At 42.6% G+C, this 22,401-nt stretch overlaps 1 protein-coding gene across 1 annotated transcript in view; it reads left to right on the top strand.

The window, feature by feature from the left end:
* Positions 1 to 22,401, top strand: part of LOC119649577 (laminin subunit alpha) — a 120,559-nt gene that overhangs the window by 28,104 nt on the left and 70,054 nt on the right. The gene's annotated exons all lie outside the window — the stretch shown is intronic.

Genomic DNA, 22,401 nt, shown 5'->3' with positions numbered 1-22,401 from the left:
AACTCGCGTATGGGTTCCTTGCAGAATTCCTAGGTACTTATAGAAGTCGGTCTCGGTCATAGCTTCGATGTGGAGGTCACCAATGCTATGTCCGGCATGCGGCTCGTAATGACCTTTGCGGATGGCTTGGATTCGACACTTGTCTAATCCAAACTCCATCCGAATATCACGGCTGAACATGTCTATTATTCGCAACAGACTTCTAAGATGGTCGTTAGTCCCAGCATACAGCTTGATGTCATCTAAGTACATCAAGTGTGTCAGTTCGCACTTAGCACGTAGGCCATACTTTATTGTAAAACCATGACCTCTAGCATCGTTCAGTAGCCATGAAAGGGGGTGCCATACAAAACCAAAGGGGACTCAATGAGTCCCCCAGGAAGATGCCCCTCCGTATACGGATGGGCTCTGAGGTATTAGCACCCTCAGATGTACGGACGGATAAGGTGGTATGCCACCCTTCCATGACTGTCGCCAAAAATTTTACTAGTTTTGGATCAATGCGATACAGATGTAGGATATCGATTAGCCAGGTATGCGGAACGCTATCAAAAGCCTTGGCATAATCGATATAGTAACTAAAGAGGTTTGTTTGGCCTCTAGTTGCTTGTCCTATAACTACCGGGTCGACAATGAGTTGCTCTCCCTTGACCCAAATCGGCGGCCCTTCTATTCCTCGGACAGAATGTTGTTGGTCTCGAGGCGCGCATTGATCCTTCTACTAATAATGGAGGTGATGAATTTGTAGAGGGTTGGTAAGCAAGTGATCGGTCTTGTGTCTGCGGGGTCCTGCGCCGTGTCCTTCTTAGGGATAAGGTAGGTAATCCCCGCAGTGAGGAAGGGTGGAAGTACCTGCGGCCGACTCATGACCCCATTTACACTGCGTGCCAACCGACTGTGTATGGTAGTAAATTTCTTATACCAGATATTCTGCACCCGATCCAGACCTGGGCCCCTCCAGTTCTTCGAGCTGTTTATGGCTCGTCGAACTTGCTCTTCGGGAACATCCGCAAAATTCATGTCAGGCGTATTGGCATGGCGGCAACTCCGAAAGTCCACCCCAATACTCTTTCGCTTTCGTCCCCGAAAACTGTACTGTCTGGATGCTCTGTTGGGATTCGTTGAGAGATCTGAAAAAGCTCTTCTGGTTCCTCGCGTATGTTGCATTCTGGACACGTCTGGAATGACTTTCGCCATACCGTCGTAACCGACTGTATATGACAGAAAGTTTCTGGTTTAGTGTGTCCAGAATTTCAACCACGGGTGTCTCACTGGGGATGGCGTAGTTTCTGTAAGCCCTCTGCACTTTATTTCTCACCCGTCTGCTGGCATTGCCAGTGCTGATCTGAATCAGTCTAGCAATGTCCTGCCTTAGTGAGTCCCGCCGACGTTCCAGATGAATTTTCCATGGTGGATCTCTTTGTTCACTCAAATCAATAACACGAAAGCGAATCTTCTGACTGTGCAATCTGATAGCCGTAACTGCACCACAATACACAAGTGATTGTAGTTGCAGCAGCGACATATCAGCACACAGCCGAGATGCAATGCCATCATTGATTTGCATAGAGCCTGGGAATACCTGGTCTTTGCAAAGGATCCATATCCGAGAATTCTATACACGCTCTTTGGAATTCGTCCCGAACCTCAGCGGAATCCTCAGCTGGACGGTGGAGAAGAGTGCTTCGACGAGTACTGAACCTGTTGCCTTCAGTGCGGCGTGGTATTGTTGATGCCGCCGCCTCTGCCCCCATCGACTCTCGGTCACCAGTTTCCCCGATGACCTCAAGTCGAACACGTTCCCTGATGGCGGCCGGGATTGTGTCGTTGCGAGTAATGAAGCGGTACTGGTCTGCGACTCGCTGCACAGTCACATGCGAGAATTGCGGGAAACGCTGGACGAATCTCTGGTGCAACAAGGGGCGGTAAGATGTTGTACCCGCCCCCGCCGTTATTTTGTAGTAGGAGCGGATGATGAAGAGGTTCATTTCTTCAGTCCATTTCATCCATTTCGCGAACCTGCCGAAATGGTCGCCAGAGATTGTGGCGAAACAGCTGCAGCAGGCGGAGCTATGCTCCTGGTCGTCGTGGTGCCTAGACGTCGAATCGCCCCACGACTAGCGGTTTCGACGCCGTGCTGTCCATTATGGGAGCCCGACCCAGTCACCAAGTCAGACGACTCCCGCCGGTTATCCGTACCGGACTTCAAATTTCTCCTTTTTCTCATTGGATGGATTTGGATTTTATACGTAACTGCCAGGTGTTGGGATAGCTTCCTTAGTGAGTAATCTGCAAGACTGCAAAGTTCCTGCACTTTCCTCACCTACCCCCTGAGACGCTGCGGTGGCGTGCAGCCATTCAGACTGAAGCTATCCATTCCTCCTTTCACAACCGGGCTTATTATTATTATCAATAAAACTTGCCGGTAATCTTATATATAAAAATCAATTGCTGTTCGTTAGTCTCGCTAAAACTCGAGAACGGCTGAACGGATTTATCTTATATTGGTTTTGAAATGTCCGTGGAGGTGGTGGAGGGACGGTTTAAAAGGTGAGAAAAATTCGAATAATTGCCGGTAAAACCCTAAAAAACAGCACTTTTCTTCTTCCCATATAAACGATTTTTTCTAAATAAAATTCAATTCAGTCAATTTGAACTTTATTGTTGTTTGTTGTTAAGTTCAATCACTCACTGTGTTCATCGGACCTCATATTACAACCAAGTGACAATCTTTTATTTCTAAAAAGACAAAAGACATCAAATGTTTAACAGCTCAAAACATGTTGTATTGGAAAATAGAATTTCTGTTTTTACTATTTTTGTTTCTCACCCTTTAAACCTTCTCTGAATTTCCATAAATATTTCAGGACCAAACCAGACTATCTAGACCTAGACTAGACATTAAGTTTTGTTACAAATTAAATTTCTGAACGCAACGATGATATTTGACATTAGATTTGACAACCAACTAATATGCCAATCCATCCTGTTGCATTTTAGAACACGGAAAGAAGTATTACGATATTGTGTTACGATATCTGAGTGCGCGAGAACTTTCTTTACTTTGGCGATCCTTTATGATAGTGACATTTCAGGAAATGTGCTCTTTTTAAGGTTTTGTGTAAAACAAAACCTTATTAAAATCGATTCAATGTCTGTCTGTCTGTCTGTGTGTCTGTCTGTCACACGCACTTTTCTCCAAAACGGCTAAACCGATCCGAACGAAATGTAGCTCTGGTAGCTTTTCCACGATCAGTGCAAACCCATATTGATCACGGATATTGTCATTTCAGACGTGATCAAAACGTGCCACGCCACCAGTGCAATGGAACATCTTCGTCCCCATTACCGCAAGACGCGGGTCAATGCTGTAAGCCAATGAAGAACTTATGTTCCTCACATAGGGAAACACAAAACCGTTTATACCTGAAGCGTTAAGCTTCCGGTTTCCCGACTTGTAACCAATATAATAGATATGTGTGCTCCGGTTACCAGCGGTTTTTATTTATGTACCTAACGTATATATAGTATGTATGCTTTAGTTCACGGGGTAAAGTGGAAGTGCGTGAAGATGGGTTATATCGATTTAGATGCACACATATATATGCATGCATCGTCATGCGATAATAGACAATGTTTGTTTATTTAGGGTGAAGACAGTATTTATGTCGTTATTTGTATGTATAGTACATATGTGTATATTGGCATTTGGCAAAATATTACCGAATATTTTGTATTTTTAGCTATGTACAAGTGGAAAATCATGCATAGCGAGTTTCTCACATAAGATGAGTTAGACATTGTTTTTCAAACCAAAAACAAATGCCGTGACGAGACCTATTGTTCTTGACTGATCCAGGCAGACTATTTTTGCTACCTCGTTGCTCCGCCGACATCGTGGCTGTCAACAGGTAGGCAAGCCACTAACCTGGTGTGGGGCTCGGACGAATCTCCGCTAAACGACTCCACATTACACCGCCTCTACAATACCACCGGGTTTTCTAAGAGAGTCCAACTTGGCAGACCCTACAAAATCTTTCTCCCTTTTGCCTTCCAGTTCATACTCTATACAAGTCTCGTCTCGAACGTTTTATGAGCCTCTTATATTAACGCTGTGAGATCCGGATGTTTAACCAGTCTCCATTGTTATTGCTTTTAGAAGCTCGATTCGTCTGTTGATTTTCTGAGTTTTTGTAGTTCGGAATTCTCCTAAGGAAACGTTTTACCGTCTTGGCTCCAGGGAAATAGGACAAGTTTCTTCATAGCTCTTTAAAAAATTGAGATTCAGAGTTTCCAATTCAATTTCTAGCGCGTTTAGTCGCGTTGGGAGCTACAATTTATTGCCAAGAAGTTCATTGTCCATTTCTTTCGTTTTGCTTGGATTCCGTCTTTGTATTATAGACTGGTTGCCTGCAATAGTCAGATTGAATTCTAGGCATCGGTGACCCAACGGTGAGATTTGGTCTAGCACCCACCACACCACAGGTCAATTACTTCACTCCTTCTCGGTCCTTTAAACGTAGGGGCTCCTCCACTCTACGTTTGCAGTTATAAGATCAGCTGAAGTGATGAAATCAAGTAGCTTCTCTCCTCTTGGATTGCATTTGCTACCTATTAAAAGTTCGAGGGCACTTGATTCTATTTACGCTACCAGATACCTTAGTTTTGCGTCGGTGGAAGACACTAAGGATAAGAATAATAACTAAGCAGAAGCAACTATGATGTTTTTCCTTTCGCCATTAATCTGGTATTGTAAGATGATCGTAATTAGGTCCTCTAGTTTTGACATAGTGACATAGGCTTTCGGTCTTATGGATCTTTCATTGTAAAAGGTCAAGCCGCAAAGAAAACCTAGGGCACCAATCCGGTTAAAAGAAAGAGCTAGTGCCGACTCTTGCGGCCTGACGTGTTTTACTTTAATAATGATGAAATAACAGAAAAAAAATGAAATTCAAACTATAACTATGCTTAAACTAATTCCACACATTTTGTTGCTTCTTTTTGATCCCACGTAACTAAGTTTCGACTACGACTAATGACTAATCAGCAATCTAAATGGAATTTAGTACTTGTTCTTTGTACTCGGCATCAACGTTGGATGGACCAGTTTACGAAAAAAAAACATTTCAGTTTTGTATCTGTATTGTGTATCTGAACGGAGATGATTCAATTTCAAGAGTTGAAAGCGACGCATTGATACTTCTCTGCCACGCTCAGTGACCACGTCACTTCTACTAACCGAAAGCCGCAAATACTTCGAATGTTGCTTGTTCCCTTTGACTTCTAATCTCGGTCTCACTGTACTAGTCATCAGCATAATTCTCCTTCGGGTCTGGATAGATAAAACCAATGTCAGAATGAAGCCGGAAGCTGGCTACAATCTCTTGCAATTTGCTTCAATTATTCCAGAGAGGCGAGTTCTTCGAGGTCACCACCCACTTATAACATTTATTTATTTTACTACACTAATTAATTTGTAAATTATCTTTCTATTAAAAAATTTCCTTTTTTTTAAACAATTTGAATTTAATATCCCTAACAAAATTTCAAATTGTATAACTAATTCAAAACTTTTTTATGTACCTACTTCACACCTGACCGGCCGCACTCGCTCCGCTACGTTCTCATCCATAAAGCGTCTCATCTCATCACGTAGAACATTCTTCTGTTTTCCATTTAACACCTTCACTGGTTTGCATAGCTCCGAACACACAAACTGGGATCAAGACATTTCCGTTCGCGTCCCCAGCTTTCCTTTCTTCCGTAAATGGTGGTTCCCTTCGCCACTGCGAGTCTTCATAGGAGGGTAGCCCTACTGGGGTTTCTGGAAATATATCTCAGGCGTCTGCCCCCTCTCTGACTCCCTGATAAATTTGCAATCTTCTTCCACTCTTCTACACCGTGTGGTTCTATAGTAAACGACACGTCGCCCATCTTGTGATAATGGGTTCCGTTGTATGGTATAATGGTATAACCTGCAATGGGATTGGCACCTTCTTTCAATGCCATTATGTCATGCAATTGAACCTACAATCACACGATGTACGACGTGTAGGTTACCCTAGAGCCATATGGTGTAGAAGAGTGGAAGAAGACCTTCTCAGGGAGTCCGTGGAGGGGCAAACGCCTGAAGCCTATCTCCGGAAACCGCGAACAATGGCTCGTAAGCGTAGTTAGCGCGAATTACGTGACCATACCACCAAAAACGCTCCTCTCGCAGTTTTTCCACGATCGGTGCAAGCCCATATCAATCGCGGATGTCCTCATTTCGGATGTGATCAAAACGTGTCACACCACCAGTTCAACGCAACATTTTCGTCTCCATTACCGCAAGACGCATGTCATTGTCTTTTATAGTAGGCCAATATTCAAAACCATAAAAAGCGACAGGACGGACGACATTGCGGTAAATTTTAGATTTGAAACGTTCGTTGATATGTCGATCACAAAGAACATCAGTTGTGGAACGCCACATCATCCAGGTTGCGTTAATGCGTGAAGCAATTTCATAACGCAGTTCTCCATTGGCTGATAGTATTGACCCGAGATATTTAAATCGCTTAGGTCTGGACAGGTCACTGTCGCTGGCAGTGATTGTGCCTGTTTCATGGGCATCAGTGGTCAAAAACTCAATTTATTCAGATTCAATCTGAGACCGTGTTGCATGAGGCGATCATTCCATTTTTGGACAAGTTGCTCAAGATCATTTTTGCTGCTAGAAAGAGAACGCAGAGGAGTGGTGAGAGGACGCTTCCTTAATAAACACCAACAGAGACACGAAGCGATTTTGATACACCCGCCACACTTCGAACTTTACTTTTCGGATGATGGTAGAGCAATCGAATCCAGCGCATGAGTTCTTCTGGCACTTAGTGTTGTCGTAGAGCATACCAGATAAGCTCGTGTGGCACACGGTCAAACGCTTTCTCTAGATCTAGAAATGCAATGTAAAGAGGGCGATGCTTCTCACGGTGTTTTTCCATGAGTAACCGCGCAGCGTATATTGCGTCAGCATTTCCACAGTTCTTGATAAATCCGGCTTGATTCACGGTTATTTCAACGATTTCGCGAATACGGTTGTCTAGAATGTGTTCAAAAATCTTCATGGTATGGGAAAATAACCGGATCAGATGGTAATTTGAACATTCTGGTTGACTTTTTTTTCCATATTGGAACAGTGATACTTTCTTGCCAGTCAGATGGTGTTCTACCTTCCTGAATAACCCGATTAAAGAATTCACTGAGCCATAGTGTTAGGTGGCAGCTCTTCGCTTTCCAGAGCTCAAATGCGATATCGTCAGGTCCTGTTGCTTTCCCCGATTTCATTCGTTTTATTGCTTCCTCGAGGGTTTAACGTGAGCACCTGTCTGGACGACTTAATCCCACGGTCTTTTTAAGACACGGATTGATTTTGTGACCACAATCCGAGCCCCGCTGAGACAAGCAAGAACGATAGCAGTCTATAGACTGCTTGGTATACCAAGTGCATGCGTTAGCATTCATACTGGTGGATGCAAGACCTACCTAAGTTTCTACTGAACTAAGGAGTACGGCACCCGTGTTGAAACACAACACCACGCTGAGCCCCAAAGGTCTCTGTTTGCTTGAACGCAACCATAACCCCCATGAAGCTCCCACTAGGGAGCAACCGCAAACAACCGAGCTGTACGCACATACAACAGGAATTTTCCTGAAGTATGTGAGTCCAGGGGCTACCCCGGTTCCCATGATACCAGTATACCCCTGGTAAAGTTTCGTGACTAATTGCCACTTCAGATGAGTCCCCGTGCAGACTCGGGTCTGATCGCCCTGATTAGGCCTTTGGAGCATTCGCCTACTGCATCACTGCCGGCAAATCAAAGTGAGTACAGCGTCTCCCGGTGCCAACACTATGGAGGTTCTCCTCGGCTGGCGGTGGAATTACCTAAATCTCTACCGAACTATGGAGTACGGCACCCGTGTTGATACGCAACACCACTTCGAGGCCCGAAGGTCTCTTCTCGCTTGAGCATAACCACAACCACCATGAAACTCCCACTAGGGGGGCCAACCGCAAATAACTGAGCTGTCCTCACATACAACAGGAGTTCACCCGAAGTATGTGAGTCCAGGGGCTTTCCCGGTTCCCATGGTACCAGTATACCCCTGGTAAGGTTTCGTGACCAATTTGCCACTTCAGATGAGTCCAAGTGCAGACTCGGGTCTGATCGCCCTGATTAGGCCTTTGGAGCATTCGCCTACTGAATCACGGCCGGCAAACCAAAGTGATTACAGCGTCTCCCGGTGCCACCACTATGGAGGTTCTCCTCGGCCACTTGGTTTTGGTTTGGCCGATAGGGTTGCCGCCCCATCTTCCTCGCCGCCACCTCTGAGCACCAGTTGCGCTAACAGGTGGAATTGCTCTAAATGTCGGCAATGATTGCGGAAATGGAGAATGAGCAAATTCTTCAGTTGAAATCTGCTCGAAGTATTCTCGCCATCTATCCGTCGCGGCTCGACGGTCGATAAACAAAGTACCTCACTTGTCATTAACACAACAAAAGTGTTAGATATCCTAAGTGCGTTCGTTTCGGCTTCTGGCAAGTCGATGCAGATCTCTCTCGCCATCCCGAGTGCCAGTTTATCGTAGAGATTTTTGTAATGGACTGCTCGGGTGATAGCGATGGTTTTCTTTGCTTCCCGATTGGCATTCTTATAAATTTGCCACTTTGCGAGTCGAGAAACTTGTGATAGAGGCGCTTCTTTTCACGGACCTTCATTTGAACATCGTTATTCCAAAGCCCAGTATTTCGTTTGATGTACCTCTTAACTGGCTTGTTGACCCTGAGGATTGGGGAGGCCGCTTTGGGGATCGTGTTTTTCATCTGGTTCCACGATTCTTACGGAAGAATCATCGTAATGGTTGGTAATCGGGTAAGTGAGATCATTTCTTCTTTTTTCTCACGAAATCGACACCACTTAATGCCCGGCGGGCCAGTGAGTTCCTCACGCTGTTTTATCGGTGGCTTAATTGGCAGGACAGCCATCAACGGCCGATGTTGCATGTGCGATGGTCACATAGGGAACTACTTGGCAATCAATGACGTTGGGGATCCTCTGATGTTCAGAGTGGATTTTCGGAACTTGTGGATGATGTATATTATGCCTATGCAGATGATGAATCCTTGAAAGCTTAATAGCGTGAAGGTGGATATATGTTTCCTATTTGTTATGTTCTGTAGGAGTTTGCTGACTCTCGTTGATGAATTCATTTATTCGTACGTTGCAACCTTCAAAGTGTATGAGTATGGTGCCTGATACGTTCCTGGGGACGAATGAACATCAAGACTCGATTTCGGTTTCTGAGCTATTGATGATGTAATTATCCTCTGGTTAGAAGATATTTGTTTCTCTGTCCGCTTCAGTGAATTTACAGTTCGCGGGTTGGTTGTGGATTAAGTCGCTGATGCATTTTAAGAGCTCCTTATTTCCTTGGTACGGAGGTTTAGGGCAGTAGAAAGTATTTCCGTAGTATGGGACATCTTTCTCGAAATGTTGGATATCGTTTTCATGTAGCATTCTATAGGTATTAGCTGGAAAAAAGAATAATTTTCACTCCGGAATGTGGGGATTTGCATATTAAATATGATGTTAGTGCCACTTATGTAGGCTTGTAAGTTCAAAAATTCGTACAAAGTTTCTTCTAATTCTATTGGAATTTTTTTATCAAGGTATTGTAAATTTCGCAACGTTCTTTGGAGGTAAGGATTTGTTTTGAAATTATGCTCAATTTGGCAAGGATAATCGCTTTTGCGATGTCGGATAAGTGATTGTGAAGTGTATCGATATGGTAGTTTAGTTGATTCAAAAATTGTAGGTGCTAAAGGGTTCTATTCTTACTTGGTTATTAATTTTGCCCGATTTTTTTTTGCCCCTCGATTTGCTGATTTAACCGAGTAGCATCGTTAGCATTAATGTTACCAGTGAGAAATTTCATGGCTGTTCCGAGTTCGTTTATTAGTCCTCATTTAACCTTAAATTTAAGTAGTATGGAGTTCAATTTCGATTGTAGTTCGCCCAATTTAAGGTTTGTTGTAGCTAGTGTATTATCAAGTGCGAGTAAGCCGTTAAGCCCGTTAAGTAAATGTCGTATTGAGTCCACAGTCTGTATGTAAGATTGTTTTATGGCGGTTTATGTGTATTGTCAATTTGGCGGTCCCCAGTTGCAGTGGTAGAAATCTCTGGTTGATTTGTAGGTCGTGAATTTCCAGCTTCTGTCCTAGTACCATTGTCCGCATGAAAGTCAGCGATAGTGCTATCATTTTCCTTGATAAGTGATGACCGCAACCGGTCCTTTTTCCACTATTCCCTGATTTTAATGGGTTTCCGGAGACGATATTCACTCGTTCCACAACACGAAACATCTGTTTATCGATATACCGTCCATATTTTACTTTGAACGATTTTCCGGGGACCATTTTCTCTCGTTCCACAACTTAAACTCTCTTTTTAAGGTTTTGTGTGAAACAAAACCTTATTAGAATCGAGTCGGTGTCTGTCTGTCTTTTTTTCTTTTTTTGAGGAGGTGGAAATCTTGAAAAGACATTGGTCTAGACCAGCGTGTGGGATTTTTACCCACTAAAACCACCCCCGACTTCCTTCCTGCTCCGCGGAACCACCATAAGGTATTACATCACGGGGCGCAGGCAGCTCGCTCTAGCTTAGTCACCTTTCTTCTATATGCGGCGCACGTAGATGCGATTATGCAGTGTGTGCTAGCATTTTCGGCACCAGATTTTCTGGTACCAGCACCTCTCCTAGAGTCTCCTCTAAATTCCTCCTTTCTTCTACAAATCTCGGACAGTGGAAGAATACATGCTCTGGGTCCTCTAGGACTCCATCGCAATTTGGACAATCGGGTGAGGTCTCCAATTTAAACCTGTGAAGGTATTGGAGATATCTTCCATGTCCCGTGAGAAACTGGGTGAGATTATAATTAGAGGCTGGTTTCGCGTTGTTTATGTTCGTCATCCCATCTGCCAAGATGTCAATGGGCATCATTCCATCATCTGAGACAGTCCTGAAGGCAGAGCATACCCTCAGAGCTGTCCTCCTGTAGACTGCATTCAGTTTGCTAGTGTTAACTGACATCCGCAACGCCTCCCATCAAACTGGGGTTGCAGAGCATGATCGACGTCACCACCCTGGCGATAAGCAACCTAGAGGTATGCCGTGGCCCTCCCACATTCGACATCATCCTCGCCAGGGCCATACTAGCAGTGGATAATTTATCGCAAATATACTGCACTTATTGCTTATAGCTGAGCTTCCTATCTATCACCACCCCCAAATATTTGATGGTTGGCTTGAAAGTGATATGATTCCCGATCCTAATACAGGCATAATTTCTCTTCCGGTGCTTAGTGATGAGGACCGCTTCCGTTTTTTCACCGCCCTATACTGCTGATCTGAAAGGCCGCCTTGGCTCTCAACAACTGGGAGTAATCTATTATAAATTACCCGCTCTAACATTTTCCCCACAGTGTCCAAAAGACATATGGGTCGATATGAGGATGGTTCACCTGGAGGTTTAGAAGTACCAACTTCTGCCGCTTCCATGCCGTTGGAGATATACCCTCAGACATGCACGCTTCGAATCACCGTGACGGTTTCTGTACGGCTCACTTATGATGGCGATTTCCATCTCAGATTCGAACGTTGTCTGCTCAAGTAAATCCTGAGCGACCCTGCAATGATTCAGGTTTGTTTGAATAAACCTCATTTGCTCATTGCAGTGAGCACCTTCCTAAATTCCGGACATTTACTACTTCCGGCAATATGTCAGTTATCTTGTCCCTTTTTCACCTCGCACAATAGGCAATTGGAGTCCCTATTGCACTCCCTGGCAATATGGCCCTTCTCCCCACACTTTCTCCATCGATCGGATCGATCAATGTTGCTGGTGCAGTGCCCAAACATGAGGTTTTTAAAGCACCTCTTTAGTGAAGTCTGTTCTCTTAAACGCCAGACAATCCATCCAATCCGAACTTTTCCGACTGACAACAACTTCTGCGCTCGGCAAGTTCTTGCAACTTGAATTGTACAAATTTCTGCTTTCGATGTTATTTCATCGAGATCCTTACATTGTATGCAGATCTCATGTTTTTGGGCACGCACTGCGGCACTCTCCCCAAGTGAGTCCTTCACCCGAGTGTGAAAGTCATCAGCTTTGCCCACGCTGGATCTTTTCAGCTCGAACATGAGATCTGGGTTCTTCGGATTCTGTTCACATTTCCGCTCAGATATTTTAGGTCGGGATCTGCTTTGACCTTTTTGAGTATCTCTGCGCATCTGGACGAGCTCGCACTTTTGCTTTTCGTTTCGCTTTTTTGTCTATCCATCGTTTTCGTTCGTCTTGTGCTTCGTCACGCTGTTCGACTTTCCTACATTCGCTGTACGCTTTCCTCCTTCAGAGCTATTAGTGCTGGTTTTCAGAGTTTCCTGTCCGCCTTTTTTTCTCTTAGGCGCCTGCTGATCATTTAAAGGATCCCCCTATTTTTCCCACTTCACTTGGGTCGCTTGTGACACTGTTGGCACAGCGGGGTTCGGCGTATCCTTCTATCTTTTCCTCCATCTGCGATCTATTATAGAGGACTCTAATAGCTCTCACCATATTCTTTAAGGCTTGGTGCACGTTGTGCTTGTCTTTGATGAACTCGGACAGCTGAACTATTTTTACCCCAAGCTGGATAAAGGGTAATTCCTCCGGATCGGGACTCCGCTCCTTATAAGCCCCGACAGGGTTACTCCTTTTATACGCTGTTTCACTTTTGCCAGTTATTGATCTTGCCTGTACTTTAAACTTCATCGTCTTTAGCATTGGTGGAGATCTCAAAGTTGATGAACTTCTTTTGAATGGATCCTTTTATTGTTCCTGGAGTACCTCTTGCTGTCGTGCCTCTTGAACATTGTTGTCCAATGATCCGTCTTCAGTTCATCCTTGGTTGTTCTTGCTACTGGTGTTCTCGGTAAGGTCGTACTTCGCTCGAATGCTTCCTTCTCCAGATCCAAATCATTTGTAACATTATATGCCAAGGTGGCCAAGTTGACCACCACCTGCGGTCGAGGGATATCGACGACCGAGAGCCCGCTTGCTCACTCCCAAAAGCTGCCGGTACTGGGGTTCCGAGCCCCTGCACCGTAAGTTTACTCCTTCTCTCGTCTTCCATGGTGGTTTTATGTTCTGGGTATCCTTCCCATAGCCATTTTGGTCCGCGCACCAGAGATGAGCAAACACTAGTCCATGCACAGTCAGAAAAGAAAAGTGCATGAACACACATTTACACACAATAGGTATGCCCCAATCCGCCAGCTGGGGTCGCGCCTGATGGAAGAGCTGCCACTGTCCGTCTGTCTGTCACAGGTACTTTTCTCAGAAACGGCTAAACCGATTGCCATGAAAATTGGTGAGAGTATGTAATCTGGTGTTCCCTTTACATGTAGTAAGTGGCGTCATTTTGTATTAAGTTTAAGGGGGCTCCCCATACATGTCAATGGAGGGTGCAAATTTTTTTCTTCACAGAATGTAGCCACATGGGGTATCAAATGAAAGGTCTCTTAGTAGTAGTAGTACTTCTCGAAACTGGTTCAATATTTGTTATTGGGTGAAACATAGGGGAGTGAGGGCTCAAAATATGACCGCCCCAAAAGTGTAACAGGTCTCGTTCTCAGAACCTATCCAACCAAAAATCTGAAAAAAAATCACAGTGGTGTATCTCTACGAAATGTAGGCCCCAAAATATATTCGGTTCCGATATCTGCATAAATAAAGTTGATAATAGTATATTTCCACATTTTAGAAATTTACCCGGCATGTGATGGTCGCGTTGGGATCGTTGCCGTAACTAATGGTCACGTTGGTGTCGTTGACGTATCTCGCGCATTACCCACACTAAGAGATGGGTAGAACACATATACTCAGGGTACTGAGCATTTAAATGAGAGAACCATTCTTAGAAACCACCCAACCCAAAAATCTGAAGAAATAAAATACGATTATGCTAGGTCACAAAATCGATATCCCATCGACATCTACTAAAATAAAGTTAATAATAGTACCGGTATAGCGGGGAGCTATATTTTTCGGAAATTAGCTGCAGGCATGAAGGCTATTGCATGATTACAAGACAATCTTAAAGTAATAAATACACCGAACCTTTCATACCTGAAGCGCTGACTTTTCGGTTTTCGACTTGTTTAAATAACTAGGTTCGTCCGAGCCTAACTGATTGTGACGTAGTGGACTTAGCATTCTGAAGTAAGGAATACTTCTGTCTCATAAAACAATATATCATTAGCCAAGCATTTTTTGGAAATTTCGATGTTTATATCTGGCCAAAACAATCGATGTGCCCTTCGTGAATGGGTTCCACTTTTATTATGTTGGTCTTTTTCCGGACTGGCATGAAATCCAATTCTCTGCTGGTTAAGTTAAAAAAAAATAATTTGAAAGATTGCCTTGGAAGATATTTTTCCGTTTTATTGGCTAAACGTGCCTAAAACAAATACGTATTTCGTGGACCAACTGTCCTCTTCTTCAGTGTTTTTATCTTCTGCAAATAACTTCCTAATTGAAACCAAGAAAATAATTTATTTTAATATAAATTTCAACAATATGCCATGTTGCAATTGAATTGAATTTTGTGCGTAAGGTGGTACAACAGATTTAATGCCAAACAAAAATACTGAGGACTTAGAGAGTCACTTTGATGGATTTGACGCCTGATTGGTGTCTCTTCTGATGTCTGTGAGGATACCAATAGCTTCGTATGCTAATTCTTCCCAATCACTTCCCAATAATTGGGTTGATTTTGTACAAGCGCATCACTTGTAGTAGCAGCGAATACTGTCAGCGAACATTGTCTTTATCTTTGGTTCAATTAGAAAAATACTATTATTTCACTTTAAAACATTTTATTTACCCACGAAATTAGACTACTGAAAATAGTGACAAGCACCTCGAGTGAAAATGTAATAAGTACTGAGAGAGTAGCGATACCCATGCATCGTTTTTGTCACAGTTAGATACTAGACAGCTACCTCACTCCCCCTTGTCCCTCAAGGGAGGAAATCAGTGCGAGTACACACGATTTCAAATTGTTTTGCCCTTTAGCATGAGTGAGATGTGCCGAAAACCCGATCAGCTGTGTTTGACATACCGCCCGGACTTGCCAATGTATTGGTGAGATTGGCAAGTTTTTGCTTATGTATAAGTGAATACGTGAAACAACTTTTTACTATATGGGTGATCACGCCGTAGTACCAGAATAGCAAAAGCTCACCTATCTCTCTCTTACCAATACGATTTGACGAAGATTATACCTTTTCCTTGTTTAGCGTCTCTGATGTGTACAGATAAGCTTCTGCAACCACATTTGCAAGTGGGGTCATTTTTGTAAGGGTACTGCCTATAGTAGATATACTGTGGTTTTTGTAATATAATTGCATTGACCGTGTGTCTGTACGATTGAATAGTGTTGAATGCAATTATGCTGACAATATCTACACAATTGCATTAGTGTTATATTACATTGGATTTTTGGGTAATATCTTGTGCTTCAAGAATGATATCGTTGTACTTCTCAGAAGTTTTTATTATCTGATTTGAATTCTTAGAATCCGATGCATATATAACTAGCTGTCAAGGTATTTCGTTTTTGATAGAAACTCAGTTATTTTTTTGAGCCTTAAGGACATTATTCTTGCTCCCTAAATAGTTTTCAATTATTTGCGCTGACAAGTAAATGAGCGACATTTTGAAAGGCAAAGCTCTGTACCTTATAGATTTGATGAAAAATGATAGAGTCACATTAGCAGTGGTTTGATTAAAGTAATTTGCTAATACCCTGTGAGTGTTCTTGGCCATTTTAGCTAATTACCTGCCGTTTCAAGGGTTACTTCAACAGCTTCGATTAATTAGACTTCTGTGGGTGCTCTTGATCCCTTTAGCTAATTACCTGCTTTTTCAGGGGCTACTTTAACATCATCTTCGATTATATCAGACATGATCATTCCAGTGAATGCATCGCACGCTGTTGCTGGGTTGACTCCAAACACTTCTCCATGAATCTGCTGCCTGATACAGATAAAGGTTGCCGTCCCGACCGGAGATATTGAGATTGTCGTGAAATTCTCTTTGGAAGAACAAAGTGTTATCTGTACTATGCTGAAAGCTCTTTTGATTAGAATAAATCGGAAGTACTTAGAATATTTAACTGATTAGTGTTTCATTGAAAAGGAAGTAGTTTCCAATGACTTCTCCAACATATCTATGCATAATGATGTACGGCGGTGACTTTCTAAAGTGTGTTCCGTTACTCGACCTATCTCTTGTTTCAACGTTTCGATTGTTTTGTAGAGTTGGGTATAATCGAATTTTGCGGACACCCATCATGAATATATGGTTCATCAAATGATTATCTCATCTTTTTACATTTTATAGTAGCAACAGTAAAAAGCAAATCGACTATATTCCCATAAGACGCCAACATTTTACCACTGTCACTGATTGCTAATTGGCAAACTTATAAGAATGCCAACCGTGAAGCAAAGAAGGCATTCGCTGTCACCCGAGCGAACCATTACAAAAATCTTTACGATAAACTGGACACTCGGGATGGCGAGAGAGATCTGTATCGACTTGCTAAGAGCCGTAATGAACACACACAGGATATCGAACCCTTCTGTTGCGTTAATGACAAGAACGGTACTTTGCTTACCAACCGTCGAGCCGCAACGGAAAGGTGGCGAGAATACTTCGAGCAGATTTCAACTGAAGAATTTGCTCATCCTCCACTTCCACAATCATTGCCGACATTTGGACCAGTTCCACCAGCCAGCGCAACCGAAGTCGAGGAGGCAATAAAACAAATGGAATCGGGGAAAACCACAGGACCTGACGACATCGCATCTGAGCTCTGGAAAACGAAGGGCTGGCATCCAACACTGTGGCTCAGTGAATTCTTTAACCGGGTTATTTAGAAAGGAAGAACACCATCTGACTGGCTAGAAAGTACCACTGTTCCAATATGGAAATAGAAAGGTAGTCTAGCAGGATGTTCAAATCATCGTCCGATCCGATTACTTTCCCATACCATGAAGATTTTTGAACGCATTCTTGACAACTGTATTCGCGAAATCGTTGAAATAACCATGAATCAGGCCGGATTCGTTAAGAACTGCGGTACTACTGACGCGATACACGCTGCGCGGTTACTCATGGAAAAACACCGTGAGAAACATCGCCCTCTTTAGATTGCATTTCTGGATCTAGAAAAAGCGTCTGACCGTGTACTGCACGAACTCATCTGGTATGCTTTACGACAACACTTCGTGCCAGAGGAACTCGTGCGCTGGGTTCAATTGCTCTACCACGATCCGAAAAGTAAAGTTCGAAGTATGGCGGGTGTATCAAAACCGCTTCGTGTCTCTGTTGGTATTCATCAAGGAAGCGCCCTCTCACCACTCCTCTTTGTTCTTGTTATGGACACAGTCACACGGGCTATCCAACGTCCAGCGCTCTACACACTGCTTTATGCAGATGATGTTTTCCTAGCATCTGATAGCAGCAACTTGTTCAAAAATGGAATGATCGCCTCATGCAACACGGTCTCAGATTGAATTTAAACAAAACTGAATTTTTGACGACCGACCCCCATGAAACAGGCACAATCACTGTCAGCGGCAGTGATCTGGCCAGAACTGAGCGATTTAAATACCTCGGGTCAACGCTATCAGCCAATAGAGAACTGCGTTATGAAATTGCTTCACTCATTAACGCAACCTGGATGAAGTGGCGTTCCACAACTGGTGTTCTTTGTGATCGACGTATCAACGTATATTTGAGACATACGTTGATACGTCGATCGTGCGATCGTGCGGTAAAATTTACCGCAATGTCGTCCGTCCTGTCGCTCTTTATGGTTTTGAGTTTTGGCCGACTATAAAAGACAATGAACGGCGTCTTGCGGTAATGGAGACGAAAATGTTGCGTTGAACTGGTGGCGTGACACGTTTTGATCACATCCGAAATGAGGACATCCGCGATTGATATGGGGTTGCACCGATCGTGGAAAAGTTGCGAGAGAGGCGTCTTCGATGGTATGGTCACACAATTCGTGCTAACGAGAATTCACTTGCGAAGGTTGGTCGATGTCGATGGTAAACGTCCAAAAGGCAGGCCGAAACAACGGTGGTTTGATACGCTGGAGGGGGATTTAAAAGCCTCGAGATTGCAGCCAGATCAGGAATTCGATAGAGCCAAATGGCGAAACCGATCACGACGAGCCGACCCCGCTTGTGAATGGCACAAAGGCTGAAGAAAGTTGGGTAACTCAGCAATATATCCTTGTTATTCTCTCAAGATGTTGATTGTGGAGACGAATAACTGTGATAGCCTCAACGTAAACCAGACTATGAAACTCTGGTGCAGTCATCTCGCAAGTCAAACAGAACTTAAAATCAGATCGGGCTCATTTTCAATTATCAAACAAAAGTATATTATCAAATTTTTGAAATTGACCGGAAAACCCGCCTCACTTTGTATAATATGAAACCATATTAAAATCGATTAGATATGGCTGTCCAAATTTACTCAGAAACGATTGGAATTATTGTCACGAAATTTGATGAGGACCTGTAGTGTGAATCCCTTTATATGCAATGAGTAGCATGATCTTGTGTTCAATTTAAGAAGGGGTTCCCGATATATCTGAAAAGGAGTGTACATTTTTTTTGTCAGAATACGATGATTTGGGATAACAATTTAAACGGCTAGAACTTTCCAAAACTGAGCTACCTTTCCATATCAGTTGGAAAATGAGGTAGTTGGGATCTGGAATGTAACTACCTTGAGGTGTAACAGGTTTCGTTCTCAGAACCTATCCAACCAAAGAATCACGATAATGCACCTATACAAAATCTAGGCCTCGAAATACATCCCACTCCGATATCTCAAATAAAGTTAATAATAGTATATGATTGTAATTTAGAAGATTATCAAAAAAATCCCCTTAAATTCTTTCTAGATGCAAGAAATCTGGCATAAGGATAAACCATGATAGAGAGCATAATATCGGGTTTGCTGGAAATGCTACTATTGCTAACGAAGTTATAATAGGTCACTTTTTAAGGTTTTGTGTGAAACAAAACCTTATTAGAATCGAGACGGTGTCTGTCTGTCCGTCTGTCCGTCTGTCTGTCTGTCTGTCTGTCTGTCACACCCGATTTATTCGGAAACGACTAAACCGATTGTCACGAAAATTGGTGAGAGTATGTAATCTGGTGATCCCTTTACATGCAGTAAGTGGCGCCATCTTGTGTTAAGTTTAAGGGGGGGCTCCCCATACATGTGAATGGAGGGTACACATTTTTTTTTCACAGAATGTAGCCATGTAGGGTATCAAATGAAAGGTCTCAATTAGTACTTTTCGAATCTGGTTCAAATATTAGATGAAACATAGGGGAGTGAGGGTTCAAAATATGACCCACAAAAAGTGTAACAGGTCTCGTTCTCAGAACCTATCCAACCGAAAAATCTGAAAAAAATCACAGTGGTGCATCTCTACGAAATCTAGGCCTCAAAATATATCCGGTTCCGATATCTGCACAAATAAAGTTAATAATAGTATATTCCTACATTTTAGAAATTTACCCAGCACCCCCCCTTATGTTCATCCCAGAAGTACAAAATTGGGCATGCGTGTAATGAAGAACTTAATGCACAGTTTGGTCAAGTTTGAAGAAAATTCAACTATTATTAACAAAGTTATAGGGGGTGAAACTTTACAATTTTTTGTGAATTTCGTGCACTCTACAACCTGCATGACGTCATCATCACATATCAATTCGTCAATACAACAACGAAATGAGTTTTATGAATTGAGTCGCAGAGAATTATTTTGTTTTAGTTTTTTAGTTATTTGTCAGCCAGACATGTGTGTATGTAGGTATATAATAGATGCGTGCTAATGAACTTTGCGGGTAGTGCCTAATTCAAATAGATATAAAAAGTAAATCGGAAATATGGGTACGATCAATTTATATACGTGCATATATGTATGTGTACAGTATTCGGTAATAGGCAGTTTGTTTGTTTAGGGTGAGCGTCATATCTATGGCTATAATAAGTACGTATGTCTCGTAGTTTGGAAAATATGAAGGATTATGTTGGATTTGTAGCTATATACGGACAGAAAAATGTGCGTTGAAGTTTCTCACATAAGATGAACACAAAACCTTTATACCCGAAGCGCGAGCTTCCGGTATTCCGACTTGTTTTTATTTCACTTGAATTTACTGCCCTCTAAAACACAATAAAGTAGATAAAATCATCTGAGATACTAAGAGCCCTTGTAGTTGGGAAAATTGCATAAACAATGAATACACGATGGCAAGCTAATCTTCTCTTCAAGCCTTAGTCTCAATAAAGCAATTAAAATGATTGAGAAAAATTTGAGTAAAATGCAAAGCAACCAGAATTAAGCTACCAAAATTGGCGGGGTGAAAACGAAAGTATGAAGCGCGAAGTGAAAATTTAGATTATTGAGATCGATGTCCATTTTGAAGGTTTTGTGTGGAAGGGTGACACGCATTTAAGCGTGTCGGACTCGTGTCTCAGGCAAACTATCGGCTAAATCATCCCCTGCGGTGTCTAGGACTCTGATCCGGAACCGTTTGGCACATTACTTCCTGGCCTATTTAGTATAGGATGGATTCATTTCTGCATTTCTCTTATCCATCCTTTTTTTCTTCGCCTTACGAATGCTTTGAGTGTAACGTACCATTCGGCTCCACGTGTCCTCGCTTTGCAGCATGGCTTCAATTATGATGTTCGGGAACGCAAGATACCTTTCTCTCGGAGGTGATGTCGATGTCACTCTCACCTTTTGCAGAAGAAAAATGTGTAACAGGCATCATCCATCACATCCTTGCAATAAATGCAGTTAGGTGACCGTGATTTTCCGATTGTGTCAGACAAGATTGAAAATGCACATGTCCGCTGAGCAACTGGGTTAGGTAATAGTCAACCTCACCGTGTTTTCGATTGAATCTGCACGAAGGAGTTCATCTTCGTGTCTATTATGATGCCAAGGTACTTCACCGCCGGCTTCGACAAGATCATGGTTTCAACAGCTTGAATAAGGAGGACTGTGGGAATCCTCTGCTTAGTCAGTACGACTTCGGTTTTCTCCAAAGCTAAGGAGAATCCATGTTCAGCTATCCATCTGCTTACTCACCGCATCACCATTCCCAGTGTGTGTTGAGCTTTCTCAACCCTTTCGTGCCGTAACCAGTGCCGCAACATTATCCCCGAATCCGACCACGTACGAGTCATCAGGCATCTCGAGTCGCAGAAGAATATCATATAAGGCGTTCCAAAGGTCCCGACCAAGGATAAATCTCTTAAGCCGCTCCCGATGTTATCTTCATTCTGCGCTGTCTTTCCCGGGTCGCATTTCGATACCTGCTCAAATAAAGTCAGTAATATTTAACGGAGTTCATCCTAGAAATGCAAGTTGTGTTACTGTTGTAAGTAATAAAAAAGTACATAATTTTGGAAAGTTTGAAGGAAATCCAACTACTATTAACAAAGTTATGGAAGGCCGAAATTGTTTATTTCCCTGAATTTATTGCAATCTAAGACGTGTATGACGTCATTACCATATAAAGTGAACTGATATGAACGGTTGAGTGGGATATATCAAGGAATATTTTGAAATGTTGGCTATGTACGAATAGCAAATTTCTTAAGCAATATGAAACAAAATCTTCTATACCTGAAGCTTCTTTTATTCCGACGTTTGGTTTTAAATGGCCGCCTCAATTTCACAAAACATATACCATATGCCTACGTAATTTACGGGTAGTTGAATAAATTTGTAGGAACGTTCTGAATGCAAGCAATATCCGCTTTTGCACACAATTTAGATTTGTACATATATATGTGCGCAATAATAAGCGGTAATGGAGAATGTTTTTTTGTATAGAAGGAGCATATTTGAGCTTTGAAGTACATAAAAAGCGTACATTGAAAGTTCCTCGTGTAAGAAGCGTCTAGCTTCTGGTTTTCCGACTAGTTTATATCTGTTTTATCATAAATGGACTTCTGCATTTTTGCTAAATGACACTCAACTCTCACGGTGAAGTCAAATTTTAACGGGTGTGGACTTTTATCAGTAAAGTAGTTTCTTTAACTATATATGTAATTGTAAACGGTTCTTGAAAAATAGTGCACGATTAAATTCGTAATTAGATAACTTTTTGCCGTGAACTTAAGATAACTCACATAAAAAGCGCAAAACCTTTCATATCTAGTTCGTACGGCTCCCTGTCCCCCAATTTGTTTATTATATTATTGTTACT

Source organism: Hermetia illucens, chromosome 2 (assembly GCF_905115235.1).
Source record: "Hermetia illucens chromosome 2, iHerIll2.2.curated.20191125, whole genome shotgun sequence".
In the NCBI taxonomy this organism is placed as follows: domain Eukaryota; kingdom Metazoa; phylum Arthropoda; class Insecta; order Diptera; family Stratiomyidae; genus Hermetia; species Hermetia illucens.
The sequence above is the reverse complement of the archived record's forward strand: the minus strand, read 5'-3'. Positions and strand labels throughout refer to the sequence as shown.